At 42.7% G+C, this 20,246-nt stretch overlaps 1 protein-coding gene across 3 annotated transcripts in view; it reads left to right on the forward strand.

Annotated features, from left to right (window-relative positions):
• The first annotated feature begins 1,588 nt into the window (after positions 1 to 1,588).
• Positions 1,589 to 20,246, forward strand: part of C5H4orf19 (chromosome 5 C4orf19 homolog) — a 72,476-nt gene continuing 53,818 nt past the window's right edge. For 2 of the 3 annotated variants that reach the window (XM_030565522.1, XM_030565527.1), the window contains exon 1: positions 1,589 to 1,651. The gene's annotated coding sequence lies outside the window, so the exon portion shown is untranslated. The remainder of the gene's footprint in view (positions 1,652 to 20,246) is intronic. The other variant, XM_030565523.1, reaches the window with a different exon arrangement.

Genomic DNA, 20,246 nt, shown 5'->3' on the forward strand with positions numbered 1-20,246 from the left:
TAAGCCTATTTTCAACAATGCTAGAAACTTAGAAGGAAGAAATAAATGTGCCAAACAGCTACTGTAGAAGTTACTGGAGTTAGCATGCAGTTTGAAAGCTCAGCTATGCTTAGCCTTTAAATAACATACTTTCTCTGTTTACATTAAGCACATCCAAAGCAATTTTTGTTAATTTGTTTACTTGCATCTATGTTTAGCCTTTGAATATATAGCTAGAGAAAGGGGAGCTGTAAGAAACTGCGGCTAGGTGGCGCAGTTGTTTTACACATTAATGTTTCATCTTCTAAGCCGTGTCCAGTTTACTGAGGCCACAAGTGAAATGAATCTGATGTTCTGACATCTATACACTCCCCAGTGCACGTAAGAAAAATCACCATGCGACAACTCCTGCTCACTCTGCATACATGAATTGTCAATAGGATTCCTCACATGAGCAAGGCAATCAGGATTTAGTGCCACATTTTTTAGCATGATCAGTGTTCTCTTCTCATAGCGAGAACAAGGACTGCAGTAACTGGGTATCAGATCAGAGGTGTGCTGGCAAAGTTGTATAGTTCCATACATATAGTTATTGTATTTTCTAATGCATGATAGCAATGCACTTAGCAGTAGAGTAGCTGCACCCAATACTATTAGCCTCATTTTCATAAGCCCTAAAACAAAAACAAACAATTAAAAAGGATTTAGTAGAATATTTCCAAAATCTCATCTGGTTAGAGAAAAGTGTGTGCACAGTTTTGAACCCAAAACTCAGAAACAACTGACTGGGATTATACAATGCTGTTGTGATGCAGCAAGTTCCTTCCAAGGCTCACCTTACAACCTCCAGGAATATCAAGAATCAGTATTTTAATGCATATTAATAGAGAAAACTTAATTTGATTGGCTGCCTGCAGGAATCTCCTAAAAATCTCTCTTCTTACAACTAAGCATTCCCTCCCTCTTACAACTAGGAGTGGGACAAGTAAGCACTCTCCTTTCATATCCTATCTGGAAGTAACACCACACCCAGAAGACAGCTGTTCCAAGAAAACCAGTAACTTTTATGGACAGCTCTGATGTCACTCTTGTAGGCATATATCTCAGCTGTAGAACTGAAATCTGAGCAGCAGCACCCTACATGGTGGTGACTACAATTCAGTGCCAGGTAAAAATACCTGATCTGAGATGGGGGACTTTCTGGTCAGCTTAGTTTGTGACTTTGGAGAATCTAATATACAGAATACTCAAAATGCAATTTATATACCCACAGACTATCGCTGCATTTTGAGTATTCTATATTTTGAGTTTGTTTTTTTTTAATACATTTTACTATCCCATAGAAAAGGAATAAGATGGCACATTCTCTTTTTTATTCTGACCATAAAACAACAAGGTTTGTCAGGTTTCATATCCAGCTTGCAGGTGAAGGGTTACAGATTCTAGGAAGTATTACATTCAAACTTTAAAGGATTTTATTTTCATCTACAGTCACATGATACCTTTACACCCAATGACACTAACTACAGTGTCTCATTAAGAGGTCATGCAAACTCACAGGCTAAACAAGGCATTCTTACATATTTAACATTCAAATGCAGAAACCAAGCTAAGCCATGGGAGATTCTAATCAGAAAAGAGCTACACTTCCTGACCAACATAAAAGCTGCAGGTAGGAAACGTTCTTGTTCTTTTACGTTTTAAACTTTCAGATGTTAATTGTACTTTCAAGAGAAATTGTTTACTGGGCACTTATTGCACTCTGTTTAGTTTTAAGTTTTAGAAAAATCTTTCTAATAGTTTTGTCCTGAAAATATTTGAACTCGATGTTTCACCTGTTGCAGAGACAGTATTGTTTTTCCAGACAGAGATACAGACCACTTTGTAGAAAACCAAAGCAGATCAGATAGCATTTTTTTAAGACTACCTCTGACTAATAAAAACCTAAACCTAAGAAGATTTTTAAGTTAATTTTTTTATTTAACTGGTCATGTTAGCAATTATTAGGGCATATTTTAAATAATAGTTACTACACTCTTTATGCTTGAAAACAGAGGATTTGGGGAACCTCTGACTTTATTTACGCCTCCTCTGAATTGTGTATTGTTTGAGTCACTTCAGTGAAACTGTGGTTTAGTGGATATGACTCCACATTAAAATTATCTAATTCCAGTTTTCTGCCTTCTAGAATTTGTTGCACCTTTGTGAAAACTTGCAAGATAAATAAGAGGCAGGTGGGGGGTGCTTCAAAAATCTAAAGACAGAGCAGAATCTAGAAATGGAGGGACGCAAGTAGTGATTATAATACTTCAGTTAAAACTTAGGAAATCAGGTATGCAAGTTACAGCAAGCCATATTAACTTACACATGGAATGGCATGAGGTTTCACTGACCTTGTCAATATCACAGAGGGTTATATTTTCACTTTTGTTGAAGAATTTTTCAAGAGTACAATGTTAGGCAAAACCAAAGCTCGTTCTCTCTCTGGCTGGAAGATCTTCTCTTTCCACTTATGTTTTCCCTTAAACATCATAATTGTTTCAGATAATGCACTATCCACTCACCATTATGTTCCCTTCTCAGGAATGCAGTACTCAGTCTTGTTTGACAGTGCTAGCTCTATTTTCCATAATACTGTCCCCCTTGGGGATTCCTGTTGCTTCAAACAAATTAGTAGTGTTTATTAATTTACTCAACTACAGTAGTTCCGGTAGAGAGGTGGTGGGTGCCAGGAAGGTATTTTTGTCATCTTTCTGTGTAAAGTATTCTCTTGTTCCATCTACTATCAGCAGGTATTAAAAGCAGAAGGGAATAATAATACTTGGCACTACGTTGCATTCTGTGGCCAAGCTTTCAAAGTGCTCTACAAAGGAAGCTATTGTCACCCACATTAACAAATGGGGAAGTTAAGTACACTGGGAGGTTATCAGCTACATTTTCAAAACTGAACATTGATTTTCAGTTCACTTTGTAGGTGCCCAATTTGAGACATCTTGGGCCTGATTTTCAGAAGGGCTCAGGTGAAGTCAGGCCCAAGATGTCTTAGTGGGACATCCAAAAACCTATAATCAGCCAAGATGGTGTCCACTTTTGAAATTCTGTCCAGAAGTGATCAGTAGAGGGCCACAAAGTGATTCCGTGGCAGAGCCAAGAACAGAATTCAGCCAGATCTATTAAGGCTGTGGGGCCTATCAGTGTTCTGAGTGTATATTACCCTTCAGAGAAGGACAGTGGGATTTGCAGTATGGGGTCTTTGAAAACCACCATAGGCATGATCTTGCTGTCCTTACCCAGGAAAAACTCCCACTGACTTCAGGATTAGATTTCATGTTCCCACAGAGGTCCTACTGTTTTAAAATTGGTTAAATGAAATACATAACAATTAAATAGTGATAAGCAAAGGGAACAGATTTTTAGCATTTTCAAGTTCCCATCTTACTTAGTAAAATTAATCTCAATAGTGACAGCTGAGACCAGGACAAAGTTCATGACAGGATTTGATGCTGTCATATAAATATTCTATCCTGTCCAAAGACCAGTGTTTGTAAAGAAGAAAATTTTATGTTTAACTGACCCTACAAAAGTCTATTTGTTTTGTTTTAGTTACGGGCTGGCCTGCAGGTAGTCAATGAAATCCTGACTAGCTTCAACCAGTTGTGTATGTGTTTTATTCAAACCTTTCTCTGAAAATTAGGAGTATTAGCATAACCATGATGTCATTAAGAGGTATTTGCACTTACTGGTCCAGATCTCCAGCTGGTGTAAATAGGCACAGCTCCATTGTAAACCTGTGTAAACCTGACACCGTTGTCCTGTTTAAACTAGTTGAATATCTGACCCATTAGAAGCAGGACACATTCAGCTGTGTGCCTCACGGAGCACCTGAAGCATGGGTTTATGTCACTAACTTTGCTGCACTGCCTGATATAGTATTATTGTTTGTATTACAGTCACACCTAAGAGCCCTGGTCATGGACCAGGATCTCATTGTGCTAGGTGCTGTTCAAAGACAGAACAAAAAGACTGTTCCCACTCCAAATACCTTACAATCTAACCATAAAAATTACCTTGGGTCATATTCTGCTCGTAACTACTCAGGTGTCAATCTGGAGTAATACCACTGATTTCAGAAGGGTCACTGTAAATTTACACAAATATACTTAAGAATAAAATTTGGCCCAAATCATTCACAAGATCAACACAACACATTCTTCAGGTTAACATATGGGGTATATCTGTATAACTGTACTTAGGACCTGGAAATAAAACACACCAAGAGCTCCAATCATCCCACTGTAGAGATGACAATAGAAAAGGGGCACTGCGTCTTTAAAGTGACAACGTCTGTTATGACCCTTCTGTTTTAATTAATGTTTGTGCACATTGACTGGGTCATGGAACACCCATATTTAGCAGCTTAGTCATTAAATCAGCTACATGTTTCATTATGTAGAATGTTCTTAGACAGTGAGCTTCAGAGACATCATATTAAATATTTGCATTGGTTGTGAAATATGACTTCAATTGTCATCATGCTTACAGATCTAGAATGAAAGAAGCATGATTTTTGAATGAGAGAAAAACAACCACAGTACTTTCCTAAGAAACCAGTGCAAGTGATATAGATGCAACTGACTTCTTTAGCAGCTCAGCTGTGCTTTATAGAAGTAACCTAACAATACCTACAGTAATTAGAATTTCTGCTATGCCGTTTATGACACCGTTCCATTTAACTTCTTGCTTTGTCATTTCACGTAAGCACAGAGTCAAATGCAGCGGTGCCTTATGGGACAGGCGTGGTAGATTCATACAAATCAAATATTCCTTCTGGTACACAGGCAATAAGGAATTAGTGGAAATTAAGAATTTGGGGCCAGTTTTTAGTGGAGGGTCCAAACAGGCAGAAGTGTTGAAAAGAAACCTTGTACAATTATAGCATCACCTCTTCTGCTTGCTTTCTATTCCACTAGTAATACTGTTATCTGGGAATAGTGTTGCTGTTACAAATATCACTAAATATTTTACAACCAATTACAGTGTATCCATGTACACACACAAGTACACAGCCTAGGGGTAACGAAGGGTCTAATGGTCACCTTTCAAGGAGAAAGGTTTGTGCTTGAGGAAGCTAGGTGGCTCAAGAAGCAAGATTTAATTGCTTTATCATCAAGGGTTAGGAACAGAGCTGTGTTAAGTGGGTGATCTCAATCTATGCTTCACTCAGTGTGTTTGCACTGGATTTGCATTTCCCAAGTCTCACTTTGAGCTTGGGGGGAAATGTCAGTATTCCCACTGATTTCAAATGAACTACGCAGAAGCTTAAAAAGTAAGCATGTGCTAAGCTGGGCTGGGGCCAGAGTGCTCAGTAACTTGTGGGGTACAGCCCGTACTCCCAGGAAGGAGAGGCAAAGACTGAGGGACAGGGAGAAGTGTGGGATTTGAGCAGTGCAGGGAATGGCCTGGAGAACATAAAACAAAAGGCCAAAAAGACAGGAGGGAAAGTCTACAGAGCACTTGGGTCTGTTCCTGACTCTGCCACTGCCCTGCTGTGGGACTATGGCAAGCCATGGCCCATTTCCCTCTCCCCCCCCCCTCCCCCCCAGCTTATTTCAACGTAAGCTCTTCAGGGGACGGGTGGTCTCTCAGTAGAGTGCATAGTACAGTGTCCCCGTCTTGGTTCCCCATCTTGAGGTGCTACTGTGATACAAATAAAACCCATTACAATGCAGACAACAAGCTAAGGGAGGAATGTTAGGTAGCCATATTATAAAACACCCAGCTCACAGTTTAGCTGGAATACCAGAGATAACACCTCAACTCCTATATCTCATCTGTCTACCTGAGGGTTGTATACTGCCACTCATCACCAGAATCTCTGAGAGCAATAGGAAAGTCCTCAGTGAACTAGACAGAGAGTACGGTACATCTTCATTAGCAACGTTAAAGTCCTGCCACGGCAGCTGTGTAGTCGTGGCACCAGCACTGGGAGACAGCTCTCCCAGCACTATAAAAAACCCACCTCCATGAAGGGCATAGCTACCAACGCTGGTGCACTGTCTACACTGCCACGTTACAGCGCTGAAACTTGCAGCACTTGGGGGGAAGTGGGGACAGGTTTCACACCCCTGAGCAAGAAAGTTGCAGCAATGTAAAGTGGCAGTGTAGACAAGGCCAGAGACTCTAGCTCTCCTTTCCCCTTTGTGGGGAGACAACTCTGCATGGGTAATGTTGTTTGTTCGTTCTGTCACAGTGCTATAGAAGTGCCGTTGGATTTTTAGTTAAAACAGTCAGAACTGTGGTCTAACTTTTCATCTAAAAAAGGAAGCTCTCCAGCAGCACAGTGCTATAACGCACCATGCAGGAGTACTGGTTCCATACTGACTCACAGGCAGACTCCTACTTCCTGAATTAACAGCACCCAATCCAGCAGCACATGGATTTTCTCTCATCTAAACAGTGGCCTGGCTTAATGATGCTTCCTTAGCTCAGGGGAACTCAGAAGAACACAGCCCAAAAGTGTGGCTGCAGGCAGCAATGCCAGTGGACAGAGAATGGTAGATATTGTTGTGCTAGAGAAAGCAAGTGCTGAAAAGTTACTGGAGACAGGATTGAAGCATGGAGTGTTCTTCCTTGCTGAAAGGCTGATGTCCAAGTGGGCATCAAGAGAGATCTGGAGGAATGGTTGAAAAGGATGATTTGAGGTCATAGAGGTGCCAGTGATGTTGCAACAAATACTAAGAATATTTCTGGGGATTGAATCCAGCATACTTTCATTTGGACATGTGGAAGAACTCATATTTTGGAGAGTATGAATTAAATGCGTAAGCAGTAACAATAGACAAACAAAAAGCAGACGTTTCTCTTCATAGCTGACCTTTGTCTCCTCCACTTTTTCTCCAGCAATGTAGTTAATTCCCTACCCCTCATATTTGCCTTAAATAATTGCTGTGAAGTGCAAGTGCTTTTTGTCATGGTTATAAAGAAGTTTTATAGTCCTGTGTTCCGTTGTAAACTGACATGTGAAATTATTTTGTGGTTCTGGGGGGGGAGAAAAAAAAAGGTGGTAGGAGGCTTCTCATGTCTCACATTATTCAGTGTCACTGTATGGCCACTTTGGAATCCTCCCCATTCGTTTAAAAGAGATGTGTATTTTTATTAAGGTAAATAATGGGCCAAATTAGATATGTTGTATGCTAATAAGGCTGATTCCTTGCTGTAGCAGACCACTCCAATTGACCTCTATGCTTGATCCTCAACTTCTGCAGTGGAGAATCAAGCTCAAAGATGTAGGCAAAGTAGAGAGTTCTTGGTCTTTTTTCAGTCACCCTCACCCTGAGAAGCAGTTAAGATTTTATCCTACCCCGCTGAAGCCAACAGGAGTTTTGCCATTGACTTCAGTGGGAGCAGGATCAGACCCTTTTACAGCAAGGGGGGAATGCATGGTGTACAGCCAGACTCCATACAGCCTTGCAGACTGTCCTAGTGCCATCACAAAAGCCACCCAACTACCAGCTGAAAGAGAAACAGAGCTAGAGCAGAGATCACTGCATTGCAGCAGCACATGCTTGCCCCTGTGACTCAGCTCCACCATAGCTATGAGACCTCTGTGCATGTCCACTGGCTACCACTTCTCCCCATCCCTCCACGACTGCTATACCTAGGGCCCTACCAAAATCACAGTCCATTTTGGTCAAATTCACAATAATAGGATTTTAAAATCGTAAATTTCATGATTTCAGCTATTTAAATCTGAAATTTCATGGTGTTGTAATTGTAGGGGTCCTGACGCAAAAAGGAGTTGAGGGTGAGGGGTGGGTCCAGAAGTTTATTGTAGGGGAGATTGCAGTACTGCTACCCTTATTTCTGTGCTGCTGCTGGCGGCAGCGCTGCCTTCTGAGCTGGGCAGCTGGAGAGCGGCAGCTGCTGGCCAGGAGCCCAGCTCTAAAGGCAAAGCCATTGCCAGTAGCAGCAGCACAGAAGTAAGGATGGCCTGGTATGGTAGTGTCACCCTTACTTCTGTGCTGCTGCCTGCAGATCTGGACCCTCAGTCAGCAGCCATCACTGTCTGGCTGCCCAGCTCTGAAGGCAGCAGCGCAGAAATAAGGGTGGTATGGTATTTTGCCACACTTACTTCTGCGCTGCTGCTGGCAAGGTGCTGCCTTCAGATCCTGACCAACAGCTGCCATTTCCCTGCTGCCCGGCTCTGAAGGCAGTGCAGAAGTAAAGGTGGCAATATTGCGACCCCTGTAAAATAACCTTGTGACGCTCTGCAACTCCCTTTTGGGTCAGGACCCCCAATTTGAGAAATGCTGGTCTCTCCTGTGAAATCTGAAATAGGATAAGGTGAAAGCATACAAAAGACCAGATTTCATAGGGGGAGACCAGATTTCACAGTCCGTGACAGGCTTTTCATGATCAAGAATTTGGTAGGGCCCTAGCTATATCACACTCGGGAGGGATAGGTGCTATTTCTGAGGTGTGTGGCATCTGGATGCCAAGACATCTTGCTCCTGGCAGACTGGTAGGTAAGATCAGCAGCAGTGTGCTCACTTGTGGGATCCTTTCTGCTTGCTCTGAAGCGGCCACACCAGCCACGTAAAAAGAGGAGTGTACTAAGTCTGACTGGCATATGTGGAGTCACATTCCCACAATCTCCATGTACCTTTAGGCTGTCGCTACCTGACCCCTCTGGCAGCTGGTCTCCCCCTCCCCGGACAATACTGTGGTATTTGCTGCTGTACTAAGGCTGACCCTTCATCCCCCCTATGAGCCATTTTGCAGCATTGGTTTGTCAGCAGTTCCTTTGGGGCTGCCTTACTTGGTGCACTTGTTAATGCCTGAGCTCTGTCGATGGCCTGCTCCCAGTTTTGGGCTGCCCATGCCCTTCTAGCAGCTGTACTCACCAGAGCAGTGCTGCCTGCACATGGGAAAGCTGGGGGCAGACTAACTGCAGTGCAGTTTCCTAGCAAGGGCCTTGCATTCAGTGCAGCAGATAGTGCGATAAAAGGGTCCAAAGTCCACAGCTCTGCTGCCTACTGCACATTTTATGCTTCTTAGCAACTCAACATTGCCAGGTACTTAGTGAAGTTTCTTTCAGCATACACTGTAAAATGTTATCGGCTCTTAACTCCTGAGCCTGGTTGTGATCTCACTTGCACAATTCTAACGGCACTGATTTCAAAGGAGTTACTCCCGTGATATACTCTTGTCTTGCTAGATCAGCATACAGCCTTGTGGATTTCAGACTCTTGAAGTAAACTGAATGCACTGCACCTTTATAACTCAATGGAAAATGAGGTTACTGTGTCTTTAAAACTGAAGAAGGCGTTTTCGTTGTCCTTTATACTTCTATTTTTGGTTTGACTGCTTTGGGTGGGGCATGGAAAAAACAATATTTACCTGCTGTGTAGCTCTATTCTTTGTGTATTTGTTTTTCTATTATCTTCAATCCATGCGACATCTGCTAAATTCACATGGGGGATGTCAGCCCATCGCTTCAGTTGTCAGAATACGTGTTCGTCTCTACTAAACAGTAGCAGTATAATAGTGACTAGGTTATGTCTGTGTGGTTAATGCCAGCAATAGATTCACAGGCAAAGATGCTCAAAGAGCAAAATATGGTAGGAGCTAAAATTGCCAACCCTAAATAGGTCCTCCGGAGGCACAAGGAGCTACTGTCACGTACATGTACAATTTCCACTCTTAAAATCTTGTTTAATTGAAAACATTTTCTGTTTGGATGAATATAATCAGTTTGCTAGAACATTTGTCTAGTTCAAAATGTTAAATAGCAGGTGCAATGCCAGCAGTTTAGCAGTGTGCTTAAATAAAAGTGCCGTAGCCCTTATAGATTACTTCTATATAGAGCCCAAGCTGCTTACTGATTCTCTAAAGCACAGAATCGTCAACCGAAACAAAACTGTTACACAAAATGCCTTTGAGTCTGATCCCGCTCCCATTAAAAACAATGACAAAACTCCCATTAACATCAACAGTTTTTGATTTTGAAAATCAGGCCACTTATTTCAGGTCTTTGAGGATTTAGAACCTATTATTAATTATTAAATAAATTATAATCAACAAATAAAAGTAAAAAATTTAGGCTTCCAGTTTTTTCAATTTAGCCTAAATTAACATTGACTGCTTTTGCTGTCCACCTGTATACATACTTAGGTGTTGCATTTACAGCTGCATAGCAGTGAGGGATCACTTTCCTCTAACTTTAAATGTATTGTGCAAAATGAAACCAAGACCCAGCTAATTAGATTACTGTTAACTGAACCTTATTTATTGATGTAAAAGTTAGAAAAACAACCTCCATTCAGTCAGAAACCAATCAGTTCATTAGTGTATTGTATAATTTTCCTGAATAGCATGATTTCTAAGCACAGGACAAAGTCTACAGTAGAAGCTTTGACAGCAGCTTTGGTGTAAGAGTCACTGTCTTGTGTTGCACTAACTTACGTACTTTGGAGCACTGAAATCTACACTGCATAGTTCTAGGCTAAATAGTGGTGATGCTGCTTTGGAGTTAGGAAAACTTAAACCTCTGTGTATATGCAGCTCATCTCCCAAGTCAGTTTCAACAAAGTTTCTGAGATGGAGCATGAACAGTGCAATGGTCTCTAAGAAAGCCAAGTTCCAAACCAAGTAGGACTTTGTAGTTCTATATTAATACTTAGAATTGTACCCAGAAACAAAGTGGAACCCTTCAAGGCTGGTTGAAAATTTTGCATCAAAACTTGGGTTTTCAACTAAACAAAAGAAAAAACCTGAAAGCTTTTGGCTGAAAAACAAACCAAAAAAACAACAGTTTTCATGTTTTTGGCTTTCCAACGCAAAGTTGAAATTTTCCTCAGAAAACTTCCAACCACCTCTAGAAGTCTATGGGAGTAAAGGTGTAATACACTGTTAGGGCCCGATCCAAATACCACTGAAGTCAGTGGAAAGACTGATTTCAGTAGACAGGAGCGGCTTTAGGTTTTTTGCTGCCCCAAGCACAGCAGTCAGGCAGCCTTTGGCAGCTTGCCTGCAGGAGGTCCGCCGGTCCCATGGCTTCAGCGTACCCACCACCGAATTGCCACTGAATCTACGGGACCAGTGGACCTCCTGCAGGCAAGCTGCCAAAGCCTGCCTGACTGCCGCCCTTGCAGGGACCAGCAGGCCGCCCCCCACGGCTTGCTGCCCCAGGCACACGCTTGGTGCCTGGAGGCGCTGCTGTCAGTAGGCTTCAGATCAGGCCCCATCCAGGAAATTCTGCTAAGTAAGGTGTCAGCCATGTTCTACATTTGTTTTGTGTAGTCTTCACATGTAGCCCCAAGTAGAACCCACTGTAGTAATCCTGCCTGAAGAATACTCATACACTAGTGTGATAAAATCCAGATCAACCAGACACATGGAGGGTTGGAGGAAGTCTCTTGCCTACTCCTGCTACCTAGAAATAGTGGCAGGAATCTATCAAGACCTGTAGATTGTGAACCTTGTTAAGAAAAAGTGGGCATATGCCCTCAATGAGGGGAGTAAGCAAACTTCACATTCAAGTCAATGGACAGTGCAAGAACTGCAGGATAAAGTCTTTTAATAAGGTAATGCTGCTTTGGTAATTTATTGAATTAAATCATACCAGCATACATTAAGAAGATGTAAAGCAGAGTTTATGTACAACTTGCCTCAGGTGGCATGTGAGCAGGATTTGTCACCGAATTTGGTCCACTGGTTGAATCATGCTTTGGGGATTTACACTGGCATCATTAAATCAATGAAGTTAGATAGATGCAAATTTATCTAATGAAGATAGGACCTAAGCATTTAATAATAATAATATCTAGCACTTTTCATTCAGTGATCACAAAGCACTTTACGAGGGAGGTATCATTATCCCCATTTTAAAGATGGAGAAATCAAGGTACGGAGAGATGAAGTGACTTACTCAAGTTCACCCGTCAGACCAGTAGCACAGCTAGAACTAGAACACAGGCCTCCTGAATCCCAGTCCATCACTCTGTCCACTAGGCCACACTGTCTCAATACCAGCTCAATTTCTTATCATGAAAAAATACATAGATGTTGCCATAGATACACAGATGTCCTTGCTCTTAAGCAGGGGGCATCTGCTATGTCAAAGAGCCACCTGAAGCACATTTTTACAGCCAAGATATAAACCTTTGAAAGGAGAGTTTCTACTAGAAATGCCAACACAATAGTTACTAGTGTATAGCATCATGAGCTACTTCGCTATAAAAACAGTCCCACATGTCATACTTAACTGTGAGATTCTGGTTGATAACTTTGGTGAATAGAGCCTATTCTCTGGAAAAGAAATGGATTAGTTGGTTGGCTCGATTCCAAACATTAAGTCTCTTCAAGGAACAAATGTTCTTCTATAGCTTGTAAGCATTGTTCCAGTTTGAGACTAAAAAAAGAAAACTGTAAATATAATTAAGATAAGAAATCATGCACATTACAATTCAATAGCACAATTGAAATGCAACTGGATTTCACTGCCATCTCACAATTACAATACTTGAGCCATATGTGAATGGCTATAAATACTATGATCAACGCTATGGATTTGCCATATGCTTGAGAAATAATTACTCTAATTGCAACATAAAGACCCTTTATTCTTAGTCTCCAAGTCATTGTGACCAATCATTCTCTTAACCATCTTCTCACCCCACAATGTCTTTCAGGGAAATTGCTATAAAAAAAAATCAATTGAGAAAGTTCACAAACTCTATAAAATGATGCAGATTAAATTACCCTATGCTTTACACGGTCACTCAAATGATGTTAAAAAAAAAAAGACTGGGTCAAATACAGTACTGGAGTGGTGGTAAAATAATGGCACAGGAAGGCATCTTCCTGTAAGCATACACAGTACGGTATAGTATAACACAATAGGATACACGCTATCTCAGATTCTACATAATTTTATTCCTCACATCTATTAGTGTGTTTGTTTTTTTAAAAGACAAAATATAAGGAAATGGAGTTGGGTTTTTTGAGTGCCTACCTAATATGTCCAAATGCCAAGTCTTTTCCTGCAGGATCTTACTATTGGCTAGCTGCCGCTCCCCTACCTGGCCACAAAAAACACACCACAAGTACAAAATTACTAGAAAGGCAAAAATAACAACAGCAAGAAAAGATCTACAAGCATTATGTCAATTAAGAATGTTCTGTGTTTTCATTTTGATTATTTGATCCTTCTGCATTAAAGATTTGCTCCAACTTCCACTGAAGTCTTTTTATTGATTAAAATAGGCATAGGATCAAACTCTAATGTCCTAGAACTCCAATGTGATGAACATTAGCTTTATTATGAATTGAGGGCAATCAAGCCCCCGCAGGATCTGTCTCTAAGTACATAGGAACACTGCTACACTACTCAAACAAACCATACTCTTCCTCTCCATCCATTCCAAGCCTAATATTTCCGTCGAGGACGGAATCTTCCTGAGGAATCCAAACAGGAAATAATATCCCCAACTCTAACACTGTTTATGCCCAAATCCCAACACAAGATGTAACAAGTTCTGTGTTACTTAATCAGATTTTTTCTTTGTAATCCTACAAAATACCAGCAAGGATAAGAAAATGCAATAAATATCTATGTTAAAATAGATACTTTCCATTCTGATTTCTAGTGTTCATAGAGAGCAGATGTGGGCAAACTGTTGTCCGCGGGACCATCCTGCCTGGCCCTGAGCTGCCGGCCAGGAAGCCTAATCCCCAGCCCCTTCCCCGCTGTCCTCACTCCCCTGCAGCCATGCCACCACATAGGCCACACTCTGGTCCACCACTCCCACTGGGCAGCAAGGGGAGTGTAGCTGGCTCTGGCCGGGTGTCATGGCTGAGAGCTCCTGCTGCTGGTAAGGGAGCAGGGGGGCCATTAGGTAAGGGAGTGGCAGATCCTAGGGGGCAGTCAGGAAGGATGGGGCAGTTGGATGGGGTGGGGATTCTCAGAGGGGGTGTCAGGCGATGTGGAACATGGAGGGCTGGGAGTGGGAGTCCCAGGGGGGCCTTTCAGGGGGCAGGGATGTGGATAGGGGTTAGGAGAGCCGTCAGGGGACAGGGAGGGTTGGATAAAGGGGTGGGATTCTGGGGGCAGTTAGGGGTGGGGGGTCCCAGGAGGTGGCAGTCAGGGGATGAGGAGCAGAGGGTAGTTGGATATGGGGTGAGAGTCCCAGGAGGGGGCGGTCAGGGAACAAGGAGCAGGGGGGGTTGGATGGGTTGGGGGTTCTGAGGGAGGTGGGAAGTGGCAGGGGTCAAGCTGTTGGGGAGGCAAAGCCTTCCCTACCCAGCCCTCCATACATTTGTGTAACCCCAATGTGGCCCTCAGGCCAAAAAGTTTGCCTACCCCTGATAAAGAGGATAGTTGGCCAGGTGTGTGGGGAGAGCCTAGGCTTGGGTTTTACTCAGTTAGGCTGAGCCTGATTGTTGTTTAAAGTCAGAGGGCAGCTCATCTTCACCAAATGTCTTCCCATTGTGAGTAGAGGCCCTTTTTGCCTACTTCTTCCAGCCCATCCCCTCTATTCATTTTTTCCCCAGACACACTGCAAAGGGAATATACCCTCTGCACAACCATTTGTCAAACATTCTCGCCCCCAGGGGTGTGGGAGAAGGGCAGTTGCCAAGTGATGGTACTTTCTCCTTCAAGCCTGCCAAGCATGGTTCTTTTCTGGCCTGAGCAACAAGTTTACAACACATATTTGGGAGGTCACGTCATGTTTCCTTTGCAGGAAGCACAAAAACCAGCAGTAGCAAACCAGGGATGTAACTTCACCCTCATGCAAACTCTAGGCATTTATAAATATGTTCCAGGAACTTTTCATTCTATTTACATTCCAGCTTTAAGATGATTGTTGTTTACAACCCACCCAAAAGTTTTTCCAGGCTGGCAGCCATGCAAATGTCATCTCTGTTATCTACCTAAGTCCCCTTTGAAATAACAAACCAACAGAAACTCATTTTTCCCTTAGATCCTATTTACTCTTTGAAGAGCTAGGAATTCCTCCCCCCACCCCCCACAAAAAATCCTGTTAAGTCTCTTAAAGGCCGTCTGAGGATATTGGAGTCTGTAGATCATTAATTCTGTAAATCTCAGGACACTTAGCTCCACTCACCATATCATTCAAGCCTGATGTGGAACAGGTGCTAAATTTGCAACAAATTGAGTTTCACGTGACCAGCAGCAGAGATGAGCACCTGAAACCCGTACAGTCTTATCCAAATGTCTGTGATTCACAGCACTCCTAATGGTGGCAGTAAATAAGTATTTGTTACTGAACTTCTCTGAAGCAGGTTTACTGCAGATAATCCAGCAGTGGCATGCTCTCCCTGCTACAGGGCTGGTATTGTTATGTACTGTTCCATGAAAGAGCCTAGATTTGTATGTTCTACCTCCGCATGAAATAAAGTTAATCATAGCCTGAGAATTCTTTGTTTGTGCAGAATAGTATTTGGACACTTTAACAAGTCACCTCTGCAGTTAACATAAAACTCTAACCTAACTCACCAAGATTTCATCAGAGGCCATTTTTTATTTCAGTTCAAACAATCCATCCATGTGAGATTGTGAACTGTTGCCCTCCATAACTTCTACCCGTGTTGGGGATAGCAGAAAAACCCAACACTATCTATGGGGCATGGTCAGGGGGAAGGGGAAACCAGGCTAATGCTGGCAAGGGCAGCATTAGTTGATGCCAAAAAAAACTCCCACATGGTTTAAAAAGAAACAATGGCACACAAATCCCCACCCACCTGGCACAAGGAGCCCAATTTCCAGGGAAAAGTTCCCAGAGAGGCTTCCCTAAGGTTGAGAAAAAGGTGTTGGGAATGAGCTTGTTGCAAACTGCCATCCCTCACTCCCTTGCCAACTTCCTGCAAAAATAGATTTTTTTGCTAGTCTCCACTCATTGAAGGAGAGGGCAAAAATACCTATGAGCATGCTATCATCTAGCTTTGCAGAAAACAGAATGCATCTGGGGCACAGCACCATAATGCCTGAAAAAGCCTATTCAAGAAAGCTTCATTGAAACCATCAATTTCCTTCCAATTAGCAGCACTCAGTTGCTATTCCAAGAAAAAGTAACACATACAACCCAGGAAAGGGCCAACATTTCCATCAAAGGGGCTTTGTCAAAGGCCTGTGGACAAAGGTCTGTGCTAGACCTTTCTCTGTCTTGTGTGTGTGTGTTCCTTTCACTCAGAGTAAGGATTAAATATCTCTTAATGGAAGTAAAGACGGTAACTGATTCCAATGAAGCTTTAATATGTGGCCTTTTTTGAGGCATTCCCATGAAGTGCCTGAGGCGGATGCTGGGGCTTTTTATAATTCACAGTATTTATTTATCGGGGTACATTCTATCCTGGGGTTCAGTGCCCTTCCAGTCCCACCTCCCCAAAAAAAAGGAAGAAACTAACTTTATGGAGCTAGGACTTGGGATTTTTCCCCCTTGTATAGGACTAGCTGTTCCCATTCAGCTGGGCCTGCCAAGGACACCAAAATTATCTTTAGATTTATAGTATTTCCTTACTTATTTTTATTTGTACTATGTTAACATCTATAGGCCCCAGCTGAGCTCAGGGCCTCGTTGTGCTGGGTGTAGGGTGACCATATTTCCCTATGCTGAATACGGGAAACCTAGTAAAATTACTCATATTCAAACAACTTCAACAGCAATCAGTCAGAACGATGCACTACAAATATTCAAATTAACATCAAGTTGACTGCACCGTCATTAAAAAGAAATACTGCATAGCTGGATTCTTTTTATTTACCTTCTTATCTTTAAGGCTTTAGGGTTCACACAGGGAGAGGTGTCACACACACTCTCCCGTACACTTCTCTCACATGGGTGGGTGTGTGTGCGTGTGTGGGAGAGAGAGAGACAGATGGACCAACCCTCCCCTCCATGCCTGGCTGAGCCTCCAGGATGAACCCACCTTTCCTGCTACCTGACACCATATCTCCCAGAGGCAACACATGGGGTTGCTGCTGGCCACTGACATAACCTAGCCGCCACCAGATCCTTGACTACAGCACAGGCAGGAAGGGGTTAAGCCCTAAGGATGCACTCTGCACTAGGGCCCAGGGAATCTGACTGCAGGGGCCAGTGAAAAGGGTGCTGAGTCCCTGCCCAGGGGGCTGCTGTGGAGCCTGCAGGTTTAGGGTGTGAACAGGCTAGAAATCATTCTTCCTCCCATCACTCCACAGCTTAGCTGAGGAGGAAGAGGCTTCCCCATACCAGCGCTGTGCAGGGCTTTGGCACATGCAGAGCTCAGTTCCTTCTGGCTAGTGCCCCAGGCTGGAGGATCTTGGGCTTCAGTGGGGCACCAGTCTAGCCAGAGGCAGTGGGGGAAGGGAGGAGCCTGCCGGCCAGGCTGTTGGTGAGCTGAGCGTGCCAACCAGGAGCTGATTGTCTGCATAGTACTGGGAGCCGGACACGTCCTGCTGGGCGGGGATATGGAGGAGCAGAGGGGGGGGGGTTGGGTGATGGGGCAAAGCAGGGAGAAGACAGTGAGGGGGAGCATATAAAGGACCAGTGGGTGGACAGCAGTGGCGACACATAACCAGCTGCTACCTGGCACCTGCCATTGTATAAAAAAAAAAAAGTTTTTTTCCTCCCTTGGTATCCTGCTGTTAATTGATTTCTCTCATTAGACTGACCTAACACTTGGTAAAGCAACCCCCATCCTTCCATGTATTTTTACCTGCTCTTGTATTTTTTACTTCATATATCTGGTGAAGTGGGTTATAGTTCACAAAAGTTTAGGCCCAAATAAATTTGTTAGTCTCTAAGGTGCCACAAGGAATTTTTTTTTTTGCTGATACAGACTAACACGGCTACCACTGAAACCTGCCCTAATATTGTCTGTCTCCCACTCTAATTGTCTAGCCTTCTTCTATGCTGATGCCCTTTTCTTGACCTAATCTTCCAAGTTCCACACTTCTTTCAGGTCTATAAAACCTACTCCTCAAATCATTCACTGTGCACAAGGTGAATCACCTAAAGTGATAGTCAAATCAAAAAACAATGACCTTCCAGAATACTTTGCATTTATCAGTACTTTGTGTTGATCTGAAAACAGAGCAATTCTTTCCCATAAGTGAGTTTCACTCTCCTTTGCAGTCTTTAACAAAAGCTGGGGTTTAAGGTAATCTCTAAACGGTAGGAGTCACAAAATTAAACGATATTGCTTTGCAAAAGTCCTCTGTTGTTTAGATGGCAATTAAGGGTCAATGACCAAGCAGACTAGTGCATAGGTTCAAAAATAGAAAAAAGAACTATATTGTCTCCAATGCTTTCCCTGGCCTCGCAAAACTTCCGACTCTCAGCTAGCTCCAGGTAGTCATTCAACTGTGTTCAAGGTCTGTAGTCCTCAGAGTGGACAGTAATGGAACATGCACCCAGGATGTCGTGGAATGAGAACAGTTTCAACAGGTGCTGGGGACTATGCTTCAAAGGCTCAACCCAGCTAATGAGGTCAGAACAGCCCTGTTCCCAGTGGACTGGTTTTCTTTTGGATATTTTTGTCTTCTGGAAATCCTCCGAAAATACAGTTATATAGGATGAAGGCAAACAAAGCGATCTGGTAGTTACAGCTTTGTTTTTAAAGCTATATCATACAGCCAGGGCTATCTGATATAAAGGGGAATGTATAGAAATTCAATAGTTCAGTCTGCCTCATAAGACGTCATTTGTAGTATTAGAAAGTTTTGAAACAGAGGCAATATAAGCATAAACATGCATTTCTCAACCTCATAGCCCAATCTGCGTCTCATGAACTGGCAGGGATGCTCATCCAGTGTGAGCTAGGGTCATTCCCCTTTCTAACGGTCAAACATTTCCATCTTATCAGGCCCATTCCTCCCTCCCCCACTTCACTAGAGGACTGAGGGTGCAAACTGACCAGCCATCCTGTTAGGTCAGGGGTCTCAAACTCAAATGACCACGAGGGCCACATGAGGACTAGTGCATTGGCCCGAGGACCGCATCACTGACACCCCCTTGCTGCCCCGCGGCACTGCCCCCACTCCACTCCTTCCATGAGGCCCCACCCCTGCCCCATCTCTTCTCCACCTGCTCCCCCGAGTCTGTGGCTCCTCGCTCCTCCCCCCTTTCCTAGAAAGTGCTAAGCGCCACCAACAGCTGTTTGGCAGCGGAAAGCACCTGGAGGGAGGCAGGAAAAAAAAAGAAGAGTAATGTAGTATAGTATTAAAATATAGTATGCTATTAAAAGTCAGTTTATTAACTTCTTTAACGGTAATGTGAAAAAAGTCAGTGCTAATTTTGACAGTCATTTCATTTTTGGCCACTTAGCTGGCAGTGTTTTGCATCAACCAGAGCATCAATATTAGGTTTGATATCCTGAGACTAAACCAATCTCCGTGTTGCTTTAAAATGTGCATCAGTGAGCCTTGACCTTAACACAGATTTGTTAATCTTCATGGAAGAGAAAAACTGTTCACATATATTTGTACTTCCAAACATTGCCATTATCCTTGTGGAAGCAGAGAACAACATGGGAAATCTGCCTTGTGAAAGAAACCTGTAGAAATCTGTCTATTTCAGCTTCAAAATGGTATCACACTGAAGCTCCACTAACTCCATCTGCATTTCCTCTGCAACATAGTCAATTTCCACAGCAAATGGTGTGGAAAAAAGTTGAAAATGTGGTTCAAGTGCCTTGAAATCTTTAAACTGCACAAACTGTGCATATAAGTTAGAAATGATCTCTGCATATTCTTTCAAGGATTTGGGTTCAACTTTTCCTGAGGAATTCAGAGTCAAGAAATGGACCAAACTGCCAGCAGCCAGATGTTTCCCCCACAAAATAAACTTGACTTTGAATGACTTAACGCTGTCATACATCTGTGTTATCACCTGTTTTTTACCCTGAAGTTTCAAGTTCAGTGCATTCAGGTGATCAGTTACATCTGTTAGAAAAGCAAGGTTGCAGATAAAAGCTGTGGAACCTCATTGTTTTTCATTTTCATGAAGGAATCAATCTCTAAGTGCAAAAAAAACCTTCAAAACATTTCCACGACTTAGCCATCTAACTTGAGTGTGATGCAGAAGTTCCCCATATTCATTATCCATACTTGCTAGAAAAGAAGTGAACTGTCTGTGATTCAGCCCTTGTGCATGTATAAAATTAACAGTTTTAGCAACTACATCCATAACTTCCTTCATTTGTAGACTTTTTCTACACAGGGCTTCTTGGTGCAAAATACAATGTATACCAGTGAAGCTAATTCC

Source organism: Gopherus evgoodei, chromosome 5 (genome assembly GCF_007399415.2).
Source record: "Gopherus evgoodei ecotype Sinaloan lineage chromosome 5, rGopEvg1_v1.p, whole genome shotgun sequence".
NCBI lineage: Eukaryota > Metazoa > Chordata > Testudines > Testudinidae > Gopherus > Gopherus evgoodei.